The sequence below is a fragment of the Argopecten irradians genome, chromosome 4 (genome assembly GCF_041381155.1).
Source record: "Argopecten irradians isolate NY chromosome 4, Ai_NY, whole genome shotgun sequence".
Lineage (NCBI taxonomy): Eukaryota > Metazoa > Mollusca > Bivalvia > Pectinida > Pectinidae > Argopecten > Argopecten irradians.
Genome location: NC_091137.1, coordinates 14,705,024 through 14,726,503, shown reverse-complemented (window position 1 = coordinate 14,726,503; position 21,480 = coordinate 14,705,024). Strand labels below are relative to the sequence as shown.

General features: G+C 35.9%; 1 protein-coding gene across 1 annotated transcript in view; it reads left to right on the top strand.

The window, feature by feature from the left end:
• Positions 1 to 2,047: 2,047 nt before the first annotated feature.
• Positions 2,048 to 21,480, top strand: part of LOC138320702 (diacylglycerol kinase beta-like) — an 85,733-nt gene continuing 66,300 nt past the window's right edge. The window contains exons 1-2 of the mRNA XM_069263871.1: positions 2,048 to 2,225; positions 16,765 to 16,854. The gene's annotated coding sequence lies outside the window, so the exon portion shown is untranslated. The remainder of the gene's footprint in view (positions 2,226 to 16,764; positions 16,855 to 21,480) is intronic.

Sequence of the window (21,480 nt, the reverse complement as noted above, 5' to 3'; positions counted from 1 at the left end):
ATTGATTTTTTGTCTCAAGTCATATTTATTCAGTCCTTCCTTAATTACACAATAAATATTATCATAATTTGACAGTTATGGGTAAATATTTACTAGGTATCATATGGTGTGCTGGACCATACATAGACTGTGTTCAGGGAGATGGTGTGTACACTCTTATCCTTGTTCCTCTCCCTGATATATCAGTTCACTGACAGCAGATGATGTATGGATGGCAAATCTCTGATAGTACATTTCTTAATTAATGACATCAGTTGATTGACCAGTGATGTCATCCAGGCACATTCACCAGATTCCTACTGTATTCATTGCACAGGGTTAAACATTTATTTTGAATTGACTGGTGTCTAATACTAATCAATGAAACATTATCAATATTGATGTAGCTGGCCCCATGGTTGTAACTTATTATTGCCTCAAGATGTAACTGATTCCTTATTGATGATGTCACAGTTGTCCTAAGATGTAATGATTGCCTTAAGATAGAACAGTTGCCTTAGATGTAATGTTTTCCCTGAGATGTAACGGTAGCCCTCAGATGGAACAATTGCCCTTAGATGTAATGTTTTCCCTGAGATGTAACGGTAGCCCTAAGATGAAACAATTGCCCTTAAATGCAATGGTTTCCCTAAGATGGAATGGTTGCCCTAAGATGGAATGGTTGCCCTAAGATGAAATGATTGCCCTAAGATGCAGTGTTTGTCCTAAGATGGAATGGTTCCTCTTAGATGTACATGTTCATTACCCTAAGTTGTTTCGTAGGAATTGGAAACTACTAGGAACCTATCTATAAAAAAACATTTGTGGATTCATACACCTTAGCCAAGAATTTGAAACAAAAACTATGTTATATTATTGTCCTTTGAGTTAAGATTATAGCAGATCCTGCTAATTTTATAGTTGCAGTGCTGGGTAACCCCCAGAGTATTAGTGTGATAGAACCTTTCCAACCCTTGTTAGTCCCTGTCAAGGTCGGTCTAGGATTACTATGAATAGAAAATCGTGATACACACAGCTGATTAAATGTACCTGCACAGCTTTTGATTCATCTGGCTACAGATAATTTATAATTTAAATGTACTTGCTGATCATCCACTAAGGCTGTGCCACTTGAAGTTCTCTATGTAACTACTGGTTAGATTACAGCTATGTGTGATTTGATAGTCCCGGGTAGCCTCTGTACCTGACTGTATATAATATACATATGTACCTACAAATGTGATGCAATAGAGTCGTACCTTTGTGTCTATAAAGTATATATAATCATGTTCAAATTGGCCATTTGGCTTAAGTATCTTAATATATAGTTATCAGCCAGAGTCATTTGTCATTTGACTTGCTATATTTCGATGGTGGATGAAAGACAGTATTATATAGTTATCAGCCAGTCATTTGTCATTGACATGCTATATTTCGATGGTGGATGAAAGACGGTATTATATAGTTATCAGCCAGAGTCATTTGTCATTTGACTTGCTATATTTCGATGGTGGATGAAAGACAGAGTGGTCAGTACCCGGGATGAAAGACAGAGTGAGCGGTCAGTACCCGGCATTATCACTGCCCCAATATGTGATTAAATCTCCCTACCCAGAGGTGGAGAGCTTGCAGTAGTATGTCTGGATATATTGACCACTAGTACATAGCCATTGCAGCACCTGACCATTTTCCCTAAGAAATTGGTTATGAGGAATTTACTGTATATAGATAAATTTAACATTTTCTTATAACATTTCAGATTGAAATATCTAGACCAAATCATTTTTTCTGTCTTTTTAATGTTTTAAAATGTGTTCTGATTGAAAAGTTATAAAATTAATGTATATATGTATATCATATTAACTTAGAATGCATATGTTGTCATGATGTAGGCCATGCTACTGGTGTTTATATCTGGATGACAAGTCATAACCACTTTCACTATTTTTATTTTTTTACCATTCATTTCTGGGTACGGTTGGTCAGCCAAGAGTGTAATTATATTCCATATAGATCTTTTCATCAGGGTGTATGTACACGTACATCCTGAGTATATTCACAACAAACGACATTTTTATCATGTGCTTTATAGATCTACTGACTTCAGAGACTTTTAATGGTTCAGCCATAAAAGGTGAAATAAGTTATATAAAGTTTACACCTAATTTGGTGTCTGGAGACTGTACTGATATCTATACTGATGGTGATAGGTCTATACCAGGAAGTAACGTATAGGTATACTGCAGGTAAGATAAATACCTATTGTTTCACCTATTGTTTCTCTATCGTGAAACACCTATCTACTTCCTTATTTAGCCGATCAGGTTTATATTGTCCTGTATTGTGTGGTCCTTTAGTTCATGCAGCACTAGTTCAGACAATCTGTCCTTTTTGTGACTTGCAAGGATTGGATTATGTTTTTCCATGTGTATGCAGTAATTTTTAATATTTTAAACTTCATTTTTTTGTTATTTTCAACTTTATTCCTGTATCTTTTGAAATAGTGATGTTATACATGTTTTTCCTAGATAACCATACATGTACAAGTCACGTCATTTTGACTAGAGTTATCGCCCTTTGTTTGTCTCAACTTTTGGTGGATTTCAACATTCATAAATTAATATTTGACCGATGTGTTATATGTAATGCCTGAGATATTTTGTGTTTCTAAAAATACTGATTAGTCATGTTAATTTTTACATATATAAATATACATGCATGTTTTCAAAGAAGACATTCTGGTTGCCATGGTTAAATGTATATAAGTTTGGACTGAGAGATGTTATTAGTACTGTCTATAAGGCTACACCAAATAAATCAGTTTTTTGTCGAGAATCTCGCTCTTTAAATATTCAAGTCAAGAAAAAATTAACGCTCGCATTGGCAGTCTCTTAAAAATCTAAAAAAATAAATGGATATTTTCTTGAAAATAAAATTTTTTCGCTTGCTTGCTCCCCGCTATTTTCCTCAGTTCCTGAAGAACAACTGATTTGATAGGTTTGGCCTAATGTAGTTTTAATTTGAGGATATAAACACTATAATTTGATAATGTACAACTTTAAGAAATATGAATTTTGAAGAGTTATCTTATTTTGATTGCATTAATTCTGCAAGGTTAGCACTTTATTATATTAATTCTGTAACCAGGTGCATTGCTTGCCTTGAAATTCATTTAGGATTTTGTGATCCTTCAGTCCTGAGACAAGTTAATACTGGATTCCAGTTATAATTTGTTTCAGTGAAAGTTTTTTACTTTTCACTACTATGACAATTATTATGTTCTTCAGATATTATTTTCATTTTGCGCACATTTCATTTTTCTAGCATTTCTGCTATTTTATTAGCTTATTTCAATTGATGACAGTGACCATTTTGATTCACTGTATGCATTACCATAGTGTGCTAAGTGTATTCATGCTCTGGTGAATGCAAGTGCATTTATGAACGTAATTTATGTGATGCTAGATGCAGCAGTCTACATGTATTTGGTGGTTGGCTGGTTTCACTGTAGCCAGTATGACTTATAATTACATGTTGTTTGTATTTACATGATAATTATACACCTGGTAATGAGGATCAAATGAAAATCATTAGTACTAATGTTTTACCAGGATTCAACCACCTTCCAGATCTGGAAATATACATATAGTTAAGAAGTTTTGTCACGATTCTCTCGACTCCTAGATAGTCTTACTGTTAAACAAAGGTTTATTTTACCAGGATTACCATTGTTACCCTAACAAACTCCCTCTGATTACCCTAATAAGCTCCTCAGATCCATATAAAATCCCTCGGTTACCCTAGTAAACTCCCTCGGATTACCCTAATAAACTCCTTTGGATTACCATTGTTACCCTAATAAACTCCTCCAGATTACCATTGTTACCCTAATAAACTCCCTCGGATTACCCTAATAAACTCCTTTGGATTACCATTGTTACCCTGGTAAACTCCCTCGGATTACCCTAATAAACTCCTTTGGATTACCATTGTTACCCTGGTAAACTCCCTCGGATTACCCTAATAAACTCCTTTGGATTACCATGGTTATCCTAATAAACTCCTTCGGATTACCATTGTGACCCTAATAAACTCCCTCGGATTACCCTAATAAACTCCTTCGGCTTACCATTGTTACCCTAATAAACTCCCTCGGATTACCCTAATAAACTCCTCCAGATTACCTTTGTTACCCTAATAAACTCTTTGGATTACCATTGTTATCCTAATAAAATCCCTCAGATTACCCTAATAAACTCTTCGGATTACCATTGTTACCCTAATAAACTCCCTTGGATTACCCTAATAAACTCCTTCGGATTACCTTTGTTACCCTAATAAACTCCTTTGGATTACCATGGTTATCCTTATAAACTCTTTCGGATTACCTTTTGCTACCCTAATAAACACCCTCGGATTACCATTGCTACCCTAATAAACTCCATCGGATTACCATTGTTACCATAATTAACTCCCTCAGATTACCATAATAAACTCTCTCCCTCTTATTATACATTTGTTACTTTTATGATCCTAATGCACTCTGTCATTTTCCTTGAACCTTTGTTATCCTTGAAGTGACTTCAAACTATCTGTCACCCTAAAGATTTATCATACATTATGTACATGTAAAGCTAAAGTACATGTATCCTTAAAGTTACCTACGCTTTGTGAAACTCCATGGGAGTGCCTTTGTTATCTTCATAAACTCAGAGTGACTTAAAAGTTCGTGTTGGCTTATGTGGTGAGATTCCTCAGAGATCAGGTATCCTGGTTCTAGGCTTTTATTTCTGCCATGTTTTTGATGTGGAATGAAATTCCACCTACAAGTCACCTTGGACATACCACATTGTGGTTTTGATTGTTGCCTGTTGGCCAGGAATTAGGGACTTAACTGCTCTTCTGGCATCAGCTGTTTACACAGAGCTCTGGGTAGTAGTGCTATTACTGCCAGGCTTGGTGGCTCGCTTGACCGATTTCTGGAGTCTGGAAATTGTCAAGTTGCCTTTGGTGTGGGGGTGCATGCTCCTGCACCGACTATAAATTGTATTTGATATGCTTGACTGAACAAACATTGGCAGTCAAGATGTGTGTAATGCTTTTAGGAAATTGGAAGACCAAATTATGTGGAAATGGAAGGAACCATTTTGGAGTGATGTAAATGGGGCAAGGTTCAAATGAAAGGGGACACTACTCTAGATTGATAATTCTAATGAAAGGGCCAGTACTTTGGATAGGCACATTTCAATTAAAAAGGGGCAGTACTTTGAAGGGACAGTTGAAATGAAAGTGTGCACTGCTCCTGAAAGTAGGTTCAAGCAAATGAAAGCTAGGGAGCATTGCTCTGGAGAGATTATTCCAATGAAACGGTCACTACATTGGATGGTTCAACAAAAGGTTTTTTTAATTTGAGTTGACTTGAAATGTCATGAGGTCACCATGACCTTGATCTTGGTTATAAGATTACTTTTCCAGTAAGTTCTGAGTGACAATTGTCAAACTGTGTGAGACATAATGATTTAACCAAAGATCATCTTTTATATAAAGTAATTGTTCAGATTTTTTTCGGCCTTGATGTCTATTACAAAAACACAAAAGGTATTGAAACTGGGAAGATTAATTCATCAGCTTCTAAAGCATTAAAGAAGAGATATAAGTGTTTTGTTCACAGTTTTTATGCTTATTTGAAACCTACGGTTGGCCAAAAAATTTGCGACAATTCCTTTAATAATTTTGAACCTTAGCAAAAATCAATTTTCATTGAGAAAGTAGCTTGATAAGGCTATATTAAGGAATGGTATTAATGGCCCAAGTTTTTACCAGCTGTGTTCACTTAGCTTAATTGAAATGAAGCATTGTGCAAGAGTCATGGAAGGACTTCAAAGTGAATTTGGTAGGATAATGTTGTTGAGTTCTGTAAATGTCGATAAGTTTTGAAATCATAATATTGCAATATGATTTAATCATGATTTGGCAAAATTCAGACACAAAATTGTCATAAAACAATCACAGCAGTACAATTAAACATGAAAAAAAAATACAACAAGGCAACAAAATTAGTTGGAAATAATGCTGATGGTGTAAGACCACAGGAACTCTGTAGACATCAATACGATTACTAATTACTAATTTTTATCATCCTATTACAGCCAGGGTTATTTAAGGACATACCAGATTTAGGAGATGAAGTTAAGCTGGAGTACTCAAAGAATACCACTGACTTGCAGTCAGTACTTATTAATGCCCCAGATGGGTTTGAAAACCATGACCACAAGATGGAGAGCTTGTGTAAGTTGGGACATCCTCACTGCTTGGTTCAGCCCCGTCAACTTTCACCTGATAAAGTATATGTTAGCAAAACTAGTGTTTTAGAGCATTTAGCAGAATGTCTACATTACATGTATAAGTATACAGTCAATTACTTCCTATATGGGTTATAGACAGAAGTGAAGTAATTATAAACGCTTCCTCCTCCCTGATTTGTAAATTGAACTTGTTCCTTCCTTTCATGTGGACCTCTCCATCTAGTTACTGAGGTATGTTAAGGATAGGTACTTTTGGACAGCTGGCTTGTTTTTAGCTGTTGGTTAAATGTAATGTTCAAAATTAAACTTCAGATCTTTAGACTACACAAATGTGGACAGAAATAAGCTTATACCATCAACGATCTAGAATACACTGAACCTGAATGTGCCATAGAAGGAAAAAGAATGTTACATATATATACATGTATACATAATTTAGTCGAAATTAATTAACTTTCAGCAGTAATTTTGTTAAATTAATACAGCAGATATGATTTAATGCACATTATATTCTGTATGCATTATTACTGTAAAAACTGATTTGTATACATGTGTATAGTTATGATCTGATACCAATTCATAATTATTTATTTATTAAGAGCTCAAAATGAATTATTTAACTGGTAAATAAGAATTAAGATATTTTTTTGACATTAGAAATATTTCAGACCTATTTTAGTTATGTATTGTAAATGTGTGATATTGTTGATGCCTTATTCATTTAAACATCTTTACCTGCTTTTAATTCCGACTCTATCACTTTGATAACTATATATATATATATACCTGCCAATACTACTGGAACACATCTGAAATTTCATGACCTTTGAAAGCAATTTTTTTTGCAGGCTTGTTGCTGTGTTGTAGATTAATAGGATTTTTATAATGCCACATCACCATTATGGAACATGGAGTCAGGTTTCTGATGTAACACACTTTAATGCTCATTTCTAATATAAACTGTCCTTATTTAGGGAAAATGTATCCATAAAGCAATCAGGTATACATTTATATAGGTATAGCAGTGCTAAATATGTCTTGTCAATTCTACCTCAGTGATTTAAAAGCCATGTCATGATATCATTCCACTACCAACACCAAGGTGCAAATACTGAACTTCAGTATAGCATATCAGATATAAAGCCATGATCAATTGTTTAATATAACAAAATAGTATCTTAATATAGACTATACTTCCTATTTATGCTGTTTGTTCTATAAACTTGTTATCTAACAGAAATTTTATATTCTCTTCATAATTATTTGTAGACTCGCCATGTCCTGAATATTCTGGAGAATCAGATGAAATGCGTATATTTTGTTGCAGGAATTCATTTTAGTCATATCCCAGTTACAATGAATGTTTGCTGATCTAAGACACATTTCCATGGAGACTGATTATACAAATATTGAAATTCTTGTTCAGTCATATGACTTTGGTGAAAGAATACATTTACTAAATGAGCAGTTTTCTGCTACATTGACCGAGAAATCTCCAATGCAGAGGATACACTGTACGAGATTGTACATTGCCCTGTCAGATGTTGGGTTGACACCATCAGTGATGTTCTAGGGGGTACACTGTACGACGTTGTACATTGCCCTGTCAGATGTTGGGTTGACACCATCAGTGATGTTCTAGGGGGTACACTGTACGACGTTGTACATTGCCCTGTCAGATGTTGGGTTGACACCATCAGTGATGTTCTAGGGGGTACACTGTATGAGGTTGTACATTGCCCTGTCAGATGTTGGGTTGACACCATCAGTGATGTTCTAGGGGGTACACTGTATGACGATGTACATTGCCCTGTCAGATGTTGGGTTGACACCATCAGTGATGTTCTAGGGGGTACACTGTATGAGGTTGTACATTGCCCTGTCAGATGTTGGGTTTGACACCATCAGTGATGTTCTAGGGGGTACACTGTATGAGGTTGTACATTGCCCTGTCAGATGTTGGGTTGACACCATCAGTGATGTTCTAGGGGGTACACTGTATGACGATGTACATTGCCCTGTCAGATGTTGGGTTGACACCATCAGTGATGTTCTAGGGGGTATACTGTATTACATTTTACATTGCCCTGTCAGATGTAGGGTTGACACCATCAGTAATGTTCTAGGGGGTACACTGTATGAGGTTGTACATTGCCCTGTCAGATGTTGGGTTGACACCATCAGTGATGTTCTAGGGGGTACACTGTATGACATTGTACATTGCCCTGTCAGATGTTGGGTTGACACCATCAGTAATGTTCTAGGGGGTACACTGTATGACGTTGTACATTGCCCTGTCAGATGTTGGGTTGACACCATCAGTGATGTTCTAGGGGGTACACTGTACAATGTTGTACATTGCCCTGTCAGATATTGGGTTGACACCATCAGTAATGTTCTAGGGGGTACACTGTACGACGTTGTACATTGCCCTGTCAGATGTTGGGTTGACACCATCAGTGATGTTCTAGGGGGTACACTGTATGACATTGTACATTGCCCTGTCAGATGTTGGGTTGACACCATCAGTGATGTTCTAGGGGGTACACTGTACAAGGTTGTACATTGCTCTGTTAGATATGGGGTTTACACCATCAGTAATATTCAAGGGGAATATTGTCATGGCCTACAGTATTTTAGTTATTTTAGGGTGCATTATACACAATGGATGGCCAAGGTTGTCAGACAAATGAAGAAATATTAGAAGTTTTAATTTAGTTTAGTGTTTTGGTGTGTTCTGTTATATCTAGGATATATAAAGAAATAAGCCTGTACGTGTCTTGGCCATCGGAAGTGATTTCACAGATAAGTTCTACCATTGTTGCTTGTTTCACAATTGATTTAGATAAATAACGTTTGTAGTTTTTTTGAGCAGAGAGGAGTTGACCACACTTTTTACACTGACTGAACCAGTGACCCTATGTTAATGTAGTAATTAGTATATGTGTAGGAGGACCTTTTGGTGCCTATGTATCGTGTTTATGATCTATATAGTATGAACTTTATTATATGAAACATATTCTCGAATGACCATTCATTTTTAAATGTCATTCTCTCAATGTAAAGCAATTTTATGATGATTGGATATCCTGCGTTTAGACGAATTAATTACGATATGGTTTTTTGTTGCTGTCAATTACAGACATGAAATATGTATGCACCGAGTATAACTTGGTAAAAGGTTGATAGTGTGGTACATGCTGACACGTACAATAATGTATTCCCTTATAGTGGAGACCAAGAGATATAATGTCAGCAGATCTGTGTGTTGGTTTCTGTTTTGTAAGGGCGTAATGACTCCTGGGATTAATTCAAGTGTCCAATGAGGACATTTTCTAACACTCCACTTTACAGGATATTTGCCCTTTACTAACAGCTTTCACTTTATTGACAGCCTATTTGCTGCGTTATAGGCCACATACAACAATTTAAGTTTGTCGTGAAGGTGACACACTCCTCTTTTCACTTTATTGACAGCCTATCTGCTGCGTTATAGGCTACATACAACAATTTTAGGGTGATCGTGAAGGCGACACACTCCTCCTTTCACTTTATTGACAGCCTATCTGCTGTGTTATAGGCTAAATACAACAATTTTAAGGTGATTGTGAAGGTGACACATTCCTCCTTTCACTTTATCGACAGCCTATTTGCTGCGTTATAGGCCACATACAACAATTTAAGTTTGTCGTGAAGGTGACACACTCCTCCTTTCACTTTATTGACAGCCTATCTGCTGCGTTATAGGCCACATACAACAATTTTAGGGTGATCGTGAAGGCGACACACTCCTCCTTTCACTTTATTGACAGCCTATCTGCTGCGTTATAGGCTACATACAACAATTTTAGGGTGATCGTGAAGGCGACACACTCCTCCTTTCACTTTATTGACAGCCTATCTGCTGTGTTATAGGCTACATACAACAATTTTAAGGTGATTGTGAAGGTGACACACTCCTCCTTTCACTTTATTGACAGCCTATCTGCTGCGTTATAGGCTACATACAACAATTTTAGGGTGATCGTGAAGGCGACACACTCCTCCTTTCACTTTATTGACAGCCTATCTGCTGCGTTATAGGCTACATACAACAATTTTAGGGTGATCGTGAAGGCGACACACTCCTCCTTTCACTTTATTGACAGCCTATCTGCTGTGTTATAGGCTACATACAACAATTTTAAGGTGATTGTGAAGGTGACACACTCCTCCTTTCACTTTATTGACAGCCTATTTGCTGCGTTATAGGCCACATACAACAATTTAAGTTTGTCGTGAAGGTGACACACTCCTCCTTTCACTTTATTGACAGCCTATCTGCTGCATTATAGGCTACATACAACAATTTTAGGGTGATCGTGAAGGCGACACACTCCTCCTTTCACTTTATTGACAGCCTATCTGCTGTGTTATAGGCTACATACAACAATTTTAAGGTGATTGTGAAGGTGACACACTCCTCCTTTCACTTTATTGACAGCCTATTTGCTGCGTTATAGGCCACATACAACAATTTAAGTTTGTCGTGAAGGTGACACACTCCTCCTTTCACTTTATTGACAGCCTATCTGCTGCGTTATAGGCTACATACAACAATTTAAGGGTGATCGTGAAGGCGACACACTCCTCCTTTCACTTTATTGACAGCCTATCTGCTGCGTTATAGGCTACATACAACAATTTTAAGGTGATTGTGAAGGCGGCACACTCCTCCTTTCACTTTATTGACAGCCTTTCTGCTGCGTTATAGGCTACATACAACAATTTTAAGGTGATTGTGAAGGCGGCACACTCCTCCTTTCACTTTATTGACAGCCTATCTGCTGCGTTATAGACTACATACAACAATTTTAGGGTGATTGTGAAAGCGACACACTCCTCCTTTCACTTTATTGACAGCCTATCTGCTGTGTTATAGGCTACATACAACAATTTTAGGGTGATTGTGAAAGCGACACACTCCTCCTTTCACTTTATTGACAGCCTATCTGCTGTGTTGTAGGCTACATACAACAATTTTAGGGTGATTGTGAAAGCGACACACTCCTCCTTTCACTTTATTGACAGCCTATCTGCTGTGTTATAGGCTACATACAACAATTTTAAGGTGGCCGTGAAGGTGACACACTCCTCCTTTCACTTTTTCTGTTTACCATATTACCAATGACTACCAAAGGTTGGTTAGGTAACACCTTTGCTTGTAAAATTCTTCTTTCAAATTTGTCTTGTTTACCACGTTTCAACAACTATCAAAGAGTGGTTGGCCACCATGGCAATACATTTGCATCTCCTTTCAAATTTCTCTGTGCACCATTTGGTTTTTTTAGGTGACTATATACTAAGACAGGGTTGGTTGGTACTGTGATAATATACTTGCTTCTTTTTCCACTCTTTCTGCTTATTGTATGTTACCATGAACAACAAAACCGTGGTTGGTTGTCATCTTGTTGACCCCTTTGCTTCCTTTTCAAATAAAGGACAACTCCCAAAGGATAGTTGTCGGTAGCAGAACGGTAATGACATGGTGTATGTGTGGGAGGATGACTTTTGGTAGCAGTATGGTAATGACATGGTGTATGTGTGGGAGGGTGACTTTTGGTAGCAGTATGGTAATGACATGGTGTATGTGTGGGAGGGTGACTTTTGGTAGCAGTATGGTAATGACATGGTGTATGTGTGGGAGGGTGACTTTTGGTAGCAGTATGGTAATGACAAGGTGTATGTGTGGGAGGGTGACTTTTTGTACCGGTATGGTAATGACATGGTGTATGTGTGGGAGGGTGACTTTTGGTAGCAGTACGGTAATGACATGGTGTATGTGTTGGAGAGTGACTTTCGGTAGCAGTATGGTAATGGCATAGTGTTTGTGTGGGAGGGTGACTTTTGGTAGCAGTATGGTAATGACATGGTGTATGTGTGGGAGGGTGACTTTTGGTAGCAGTATGGTAATGACATGGTGTATGTGTGGTAGGGTGTTTTTGGTAGCAGTATGGTAATGACATAGTGTATGTGTGGGAGGGTGACTTTTGGTAGCAGTATGGTAATGACATAGTGTATGAGTGGGAGGGTGACTTTTGGTAGCAGTATGGTAATGACATGGTGTATATGTGGGAGGGTGTTTTTGGTAACATATGGTAATGACATGGTGTATATGTGGGAGGGTGACTTTTGGTACCGGTATAGTAATGACATGGTGTATGTGTGGAAGGGTGACTTTTGGTAGCAGTACGGTAATGACATGGTGTATATGTGGGAGGGTGACTTTTGGTAGCAGTACGGTAATGACATAGTGTATGTGTTGGAGGGTGACTTTTGGTAGCAGTACGGTAATGACATGGTGTATATGTGGGAGGGTGACTTTTGGTAGCAGTACGGTAATGACATAGTGTAATGTGTTGGAGGGTGACTTTTGGTACCGGTATGGTAATGACATGGTGTATGTGTGGAAGGGTGACTTTTGGTAGCAGTATGGTAATGACATGGTGTATGTGTGGTATTGTGTTTTTTGTAGCAGTACGGTAATGACATAGTGTATGTGTGGGAGGGTGACTTTTGGTACCGGTATGGTAATGACATGGTGTACGAGTGGCGTGCTTTTGATCGACCGTAGCCATCTATAATTGTGTCTCTGCTACAGTGCAGATGAAAGATACTCACTCCTACCCATATACCACTCCAGAAATATATATGTCTATACATACATATGTTTCCATATATAGCGTGTGTGTTTTTTCAGCATCGTGCTGCCATGGTGACTGATATAATGGCTATATTGATTTTAGACGGATGCCTACTTTTGGTAGTGCTGAGGACGGCTGTGATCTGTCTCACTGTGTAAACATGGTATGCCTGTGCAAGTTCCATCTTGGTGCTAATGCTGCCAAAAGACTTTGAAATCTGCCACCAAACGCTGTTGTCAGGTCACATGTAGCGACCACATGATGTTTCTGATGTCACATTTCCAAGACTCTGTGAAGAAGAAATAATTACTGATTCTATGTATTCAGAAATCCTATTGCTTCCTTTAGTGTTTACAGGTAGCAAGAGTGAGTGACAGCTAAGGTTTCAATGTTTTTCTCTGACGCTTTTAAAAAGAGCAGATTCTTCTAAATATGATAACAATGATGATGATGATGATAAATATGATATCAATGCCAAATATTATACAATAATAATGATGATGATGAAGATGAAAATGGTGATGAAAAAGACCATTCAGATTGTGACAATTATGGTGATGACTATAATGTTTATGATGATTATAATGATGATGATGATGGTGGTGGTGATGATGGTGGTGTTGATGAGGATATGATGATGTCTATAATGCTTAATTATGATTATAATGATGATGATTATGGAGATGATGCAATGATGATAATGACTATAATGCTTAATTATGATGATTATAATATCAATGATGCTAATGATGATTATAATTATTATTATAATGCTGGTGATGATGATGGTGGTGATGATGGAGATGATGCAATGATGATGACTTCAATGCTTAATTATGATTATTATAATGATGATGATGATGGTGATGCAATGATGATTATGGCTATAATGCTTATGATGATTATAATTATATTGTGGCCCTTTCCAGTGGGATTTATTGTATTGTGATTAATTGATGATTATGATGATGATGGTGATAATGATGGCTGAATGTTTTGCTATGTATGAAAATCAAAGGGGACCTTTTTATTCAGGTTAAAAAGTTGTAGCTACTTCAATGTAAAAACCTGTCTAATTCTGATCCTTACACTCATCATGCTTATGTAAGTCCCAATATAGGTCTAAATCTGAATACTGTAGTAATAAGGATATCTGACAGGAATACTGAAGTAGTAAGGATATCTTACAGGAATACTGTAGTAGTTAGGATATCTGACAGGCATACTGTAGTAGTTAGGATATCTGACAGGAATACTGAAGTAGTTAGGATATCTGACAGAAAGATTGTATTTGTTAGGATATCTGACAGGAATGCTTATAATTAGGATATCTGACAGGAATACTGTAGTAGTTAGGACATCTGACAGAAAGATAATATTTGACAGGAATACTATAGTAGTTAGGGTACCTGACAGGAATACTAGCTAGTAGTTAGGATATTTGACAGGAATTCTGTAGTTGTTAGGGTACCTGACAGGAATACTAGCTAGTAGTTAGGATATTTGACAGGAATACTGTAGTAGTTAGGATATCTGACAGGAATACTGTAGTAGTAAGGATATCTGACAGGAATACTGTAGTAGTTAGGATATCTGACAGGAATGCTTATAATTATGATATTTGACAGGAATACTGTAGTAGTTAGGATATCTGACAGGCATACTGTAGTAGTTAGGATATCTGACAGGAATACTGAAGTAGTTAGGATATCTGACAGAAAGATTGTATTTGTTAGGATATCTGACAGGAATGCTTATAATTAGGATATCTGACAGGAATACTGTAGTAGTTAGGATATCTGACAGAAAGATTATATTTGACAGGAATACTATAGTAGTTAGGGTACCTGACAGGAATACTAGCTAGTAGTTAGGATATTTGACAGGAATTCTGTAGTTGTTAGGGTACCTGACAGGAATACTAGCTAGTAGTTAGGATATTTGACAGGAATACTGTAGTAGTTAGGATATCTGACAGGAATACTGTAGTAGTAAGGATATCTGACAGGAATACTGTAGTAGTTAGGATATCTGACAGGAATGCTTATAATTATGATATTTGACAGGAATACTGTAGTAGTTAGGGTACCTGACAGGAATACTAGCTAGTAGTTAGGATATTTGACAGGAATACTGTAGTAGTAAGGATATCTGACAGGAATACTGTAGTAGTTAGGATATCTGACAGGAATACTGTAGTATTTAGGATATGTGACAGGAATACTGTAGTAGTTAGGATATCTGACAGGAATACTGTAGTAGTTAGGATATCTGACAGGAATACTGTAGTAGTTAGGATATTTGACAGGAATACTGTAGTAGTAAGGATATCTGACAGGAATACTGTAGTAGTTAGGATATCTGACAGGAATACTGTAGTAGTAAGGATATCTGACAGGAATACTGTAGTAGTTAGGATATCTGACAGTAATACTGTAGTAGTTAGGATATCTGACAGGAATACTGTAGTAGTTAGGATATCTGACAGGAATACTGTAGTAGTTAGGATATCTGAATGGAATACTAATAGTTAGGATATCTGACAGGAATACTGTAGTAGTTAGGATATCTGACAGGAATACTGTAGTAGTTAGGATATGTGACAGGAATACTGTAGTAGTAAGTAAGGGAATCTGACAGGAATACTAATAGTTAGGATATCTGACTGGAATACTGTAGTATTTAGTATATGTGACAGGAATACTGTAGTAGTTAGGATATCTGACAGGAATACTGTAGTAGTTAGGATATCTGACAGTAATACTGTAGTAGTTAGGATATCTGACAGGAATACTGTAGTAGTTAGGATATCTGACAGGAATACTGCAGTAGTTAGGATATATGACAGGAATACTGTAGTAGTTAGGATATCTGACAGGAATACTAGCTAGTAGTTAGGATATCTGACAGGAAAACTGTAGAAGTTAGGATATCTGACATGAATACTAGTAGTTAGGATATCTGACAGGAATACTAGTAGTTAGGATATCTGACAGGAATACTGTAGTAGTTAGGATATCTGACAGGAATACTAGCTAGTAGTTAGGATATCTGACAGGAAAACTGTAGAAGTTAGGATATCTGACATGAATACTAGTAGTTAGGATATCTGACAGGAATACTAATAGTTAGGATATCTGACAGGAATACTAGCTAATAGTTTGGATATCTGACAGGAATACTGTAGTAGTTAGGATATCTGACATGAATACTGTAGTAGTTAGGATATCTGACAGGAATACTGTAGTAGTTAGGATATACTAATAGGTAGGATATCTGACAGGAATACTAGTAGAAATGGGTTGGACTACAGTTGCATCATTACTTATTTTAAATCCTTCCTATCTGTCATTATCATTACTTATTGCAAGTGTTTACACCTCCAAAATTTAATATTTTGTGGTATATTTAGTGATATTGAACAAAAATTCTGTTGATGTATATAGTCGTGATACATCAAAACAGAACGAGATATCTTGTCAAGCTGTGACCATTTTATTGTCCGAATTTTCACCCATTCACCCCTGAAATTTCATAATGGACTGTTCTAGTCCTTGATTTAGGAGAGTCTAATGTGTCTTCATGGGTGTATGTGTTAATAGTATTAATCATTAAATCTTACGACAGACATATTAATAACTTTACCTGGCTGGAGATTTTTCAATCAAAGCTGTTACTGTTTGTTATAGAAGTGTGTTGTAATTTCCTGAATACATCAGTAGCACAGCTGATGTAGATTTGCTATGATTGATATATATTGATTATAAATGATTCCTACTAATGTTTTCTAATTACAGAATCTGCTGGATGGAGGTTTCATAGATTGAGTCTTTTACACCTGAACTCTCATTATCATCTCACCTGGTGAAAATTGATGGGACCAACAGGTAAAAAAACATCTCTCTACAGTGTTTATTTAAACTGCTGTTTTCCGATCCCTCTTTTATTGCAAGCTCTTTGTAAAATACATGCAGTCAATCAAATTTGATGCAAAGTTTGAAAAATAGACTAATAACCTGTATGTATCAGACGGGGGTGGATAGGTGTGGAGGCGGGTTATAGTTGAGTTGCCGTTTTCTGATGGGACCAAATTATCATCAGAATCTCTACGAGACCAATGTCATCGAAATACGCTAAACCCATGGGGTCATTAGCCATGCAAGGAACCCACAACTCCCCATTCACAAGCTCCATAACAAGAGATTTGGTGCAATCTTCTAATGCGGTCATTTTTCGCTGCCATGGCGTTTGTTTGACCGAGCTCTGTTACCTGAAGCTGCCATATTGTAACCATCATCCGGGCGTTACAATATTCAACAATATATGATCAGTATAGTGTTTTAAAACTAAAATCTGAATACAGAGAGAGTCAAACAACGTGTAATCTTCAGTGTAATGTTAATCATAAAATACCAAAATTAATTTTAAATCTCCATTGTAGTCGTATATTATGATATATGTAGTTACCTGGTAGAGAAGGATTCGCTTTAGATGGGTACATTTGTACATTATCATATACAGTAAGTACAGACACATTATACTTTTCTATCAGGTATAACAACACACATATATATATAAGTTTTGTTTTTATGTAGATTTGAATTTTAATAAATATTTAGATCAATCCTTTTATAATAAATATTTAGATCAATCCTTTTGTTCAGAAAAAAAATCATCATCATTCCTACTTTAACGCTATAGACTATAGTTAGGAAGTTCATAATGATTCTGTTTTGAAAGTATAAAATGTACATTCATAGTGTATATATTATGTAATGAAAAAAAAATTCAGTTATAAAAATTTATTTCCAGTTTTACTGTAATTGTATATAGATCCTGGAAGCTGAGTTGGATTACAAATGAAATTTATACGTAATAGTATCTATGTTTATCTATGTCTTTAATATCTATCTTATCTTACTCAGTAAGCACACGGATAGAATTTGGAAATTAACATCATGTGTTATACTTCTTAGTCAAATAATACTATGATATCATTATTGTTAGAGACTTATCTATTCCAATGGAATGGATTGTAAACTCACATGGGCAATATCAAAATTAAGGGGAGAGAAGAAGTTAATGGGAAGTGGGCATTAATTTGGTGAAATGTGATATTGTACAATCATTATCCTGTAGGGAGGTCATTACCAGGGGTTACAGACCCCCTCCCAAGTAAGAACATATTATCCCTGCCAGGCAGGGTGTGACTGCTATCATGCAACATTGACATGCAAATCTCCACTCGGTTAGCATGCTATGTATTTACATATCAAATCTTCTCCTAACAATTCACTGTACTTTAAGGATACGTAAAAATCTGTTTAGAAATCACGGATTTTGGGTGGATTTTTATGGAATTTTGTTGAGGTTTTTCTTTTGAAGGTAAGGCTGTTATAATTTCAATATTTTTATAACTTAAATTTCTTAATTCAAGCTTATTTATTGGTAGGTATTATCCATTTAGAAATCATGCATATTCCATCAAGATGCAATACCATTCTGTTTACCATTTAGGTTTGTTTTGATACTATAAATTTAATATACCAATACTCTGATCAGAGGGATTAAGGTATTTCTTCATTAATGTTAATTACTAGTTAAATTAATGTATTTTCTTGTCTTAGACAAAGAAGTTATCCTAACCGTGTAGACAACGTAGATTGTCAAATTTTCAAGGCAGTCTGCCCCTTTATTTTTCCTTTTGTCTTCTTGTATTTCTATTGTTATTTCTGTATCAAGTATTTGGTTTATATGTGTCTTGATATAAGGACGGAGTGCCTTGTATATTTGACAATTTGGCATGGTTAAGGTTAAACTTCTTTGCCCCATATACTATTTGAAGTAATTCTATCGTCCACACATACGTTTGTAAGATCCCATGTTACCCAGAACATACTATTGATATGACGTCTTTGACCCAACACATATTTCTTTGTATTTATACTAATATCTCAAAACAAGAAAAAAAAATGAACAGTTGTGATGACATCATGACTTGATCTCTCTTCAAATGATGCGTTGTTTAATATCAACACAACACATTAATATCATTACAGTCGAGTTTCTAGAAGGACACCAAAACCACCTAGGAAAATATTGTGATTGGACAGGTGTCCTTTATACACAGGCCAATTATATACATAAATCAGGTTGATTGTGCTTGTAGACAAGTATATTGTTGAGGTCCCGTATAGCATCAGGTTTGGTCTTTCCAGAGTAAGAAAATGGACAAAAACGGCAACAACAATGTTTAATAGTGAATCGTAGCATATATATTGTTGATATATCATTGTTCTATCAGTTAACCAGCGATAATTCTTTCGTGTAAATGATATTGAAAGCTGAAACCCCAAAAGAAAATACAAGTAATTCCTTTTAAACATTGAAACAGAATTGTTCTCGTTAACAGCTAAAGCTAATTTGTTTCAATATGGAATTGTCAATTGATTTACCATAAATACATTTTATGTTGTTTGTAACAATATAGACAACTTGACAAGTGTAAATCTGGATGATCAACTTAAGCTTAAAATCTAAAGATTCCTGGAAAGATTTGCTTTGTTATTGGTAGGTAGGAGTGTAATATACAACATGTGTTGATCTGGATTTGGGTCGGTGGGTCATCTGTATGTATACATGTAGGCCCTGGGATATAATGTGGGGGCGGAATATAGATCCTAAAGTAAGGCTATATCAATATAATTTTCTGTTTTATATGCTGATTCAAAAATTAGTTTTAGAATAAATTCAATTTAGGTCATTTTTGCCAAAGGTAACTCCTGCTGGTCTAATGGCATGTTGACCTAGTCCTTCACTTTTAAACGCTAATTGATCATTTTCTAAACTAAAGGAAAAACCAGTTTTAGACAAGGTCATAGCTCAATCAAAGAACATCAAGGGGGACCACTCTCCCAGCCTCTGTCATTTGACATGTTATATTTGCCTTATTATGCACACCTGTGCTTTGATCAGCTGGTTTCTTCAAAGATCTCTTAAGTGTAAATACAATTAGATTCTATTGACCAGTAGTATTTAAACCCTGCCTTATGTATTATTTACTAAGATCAAATAAGTACACAAATGTGTAATATTGCTCTTAAAGATTTTGTTAATACCTATGTACATAAGTGTAATTTTCACCTGTTTAAACTCTTACCTGTAATGGTCTAGACTAAAGTCTTTTAACTAAAGGATCATAAAACTGGAGAGCCATGACATACACTTGTACTATAAGCCTGGAGATTTTCGTGTGTAGAGATTTTCGTGTGTGTTTTCGTGTGTGGAGAATTTTCACTGAGACAGCTAGCTTTCAAACGATCTGTGGTGAGAATGTTCATGCTGTGAATCTTTACATGTCAAAAATTGTACTCATATTCAGGGGTACATATATCTGCAGAGATTTTATTTAATGAAAGCAAAATGATCGAAAAATTTCACACCATCCATAAATCTGAATTTCCAGTAAGGAAAAGAGACAAAAATCAGGGCCAGTGTTGGCACGTTCAGCATGAATATTAATACTCGGTTGTATTAAGTGATAAAACATTTCATTTGTATTTCAATAAAACAAATGATCATGTTACTTCTGTGTATAGAAGTGATAGATGAGTGTGAGGTTTGGGGCACTATAAACGTTTAATAAGGTGGGTGTGAAAACATGACTGATGCAACACTACAAATATGATTGACTCAGCCCAAAACAGGCAAAAGATTGAGTTATAGCTATCAATCTATGGAAACAAAGGAGGGCATGTTCTATATTTACACCACTATATATACCATATGGTTTCTTAAAGTACACCAGTACTTCTGTATCAATGTAAGGCGACAAAGATCTGTCTAGGCTGGTAGTACTATCATTTATACATGCATCATCATAGAAATGCTTTAGTTACAATAACTTTGACTCATCAGAGTGCTTATTCCAATGAAACATTGAAAAAAGAATCTTAACATGTCTTTGTCAGTCTGAAATGATGATTAATAGCTAGACACTGTAAGTTGACAAGGCTTTCCATACTTAGTTGGATGACCTTTGAGCATACAGGAAGTGTTGATGACTGACCACATCTGTCAAGCAGTCCCATCAATTTGTACTGGTCAATATTTGGTCAATGGTGATAGACAGTGTATAAAATAGGAAGTTTGGTTACCTGTCTCCTAACATGCCAACATTAATACTTAATTACAGCTTCCTTTAATAGCCTGAATAAAATTTATCGATTTTATTATCTCCCCTTTAACTAATACAACTGCATCTTTGAATTGCTGATTATCTCCCCTTAGAAATGGTATTACACTATTAACTCCATTATTTTACCAAAGAATCATATACCTGCACGCTATATCCTTGATTTTTTTTCCTTAAAGTCATAAAATAATACAACTGCCCATACATTTATGATCTCCCATTGGAATTCTACAAATGTAAGCTAATAACCAAGATTATATCTTGCTTAACACATTTAAATTGTTTGTTTTATTAAGATAAAATGATGGCTTTTCTGTAT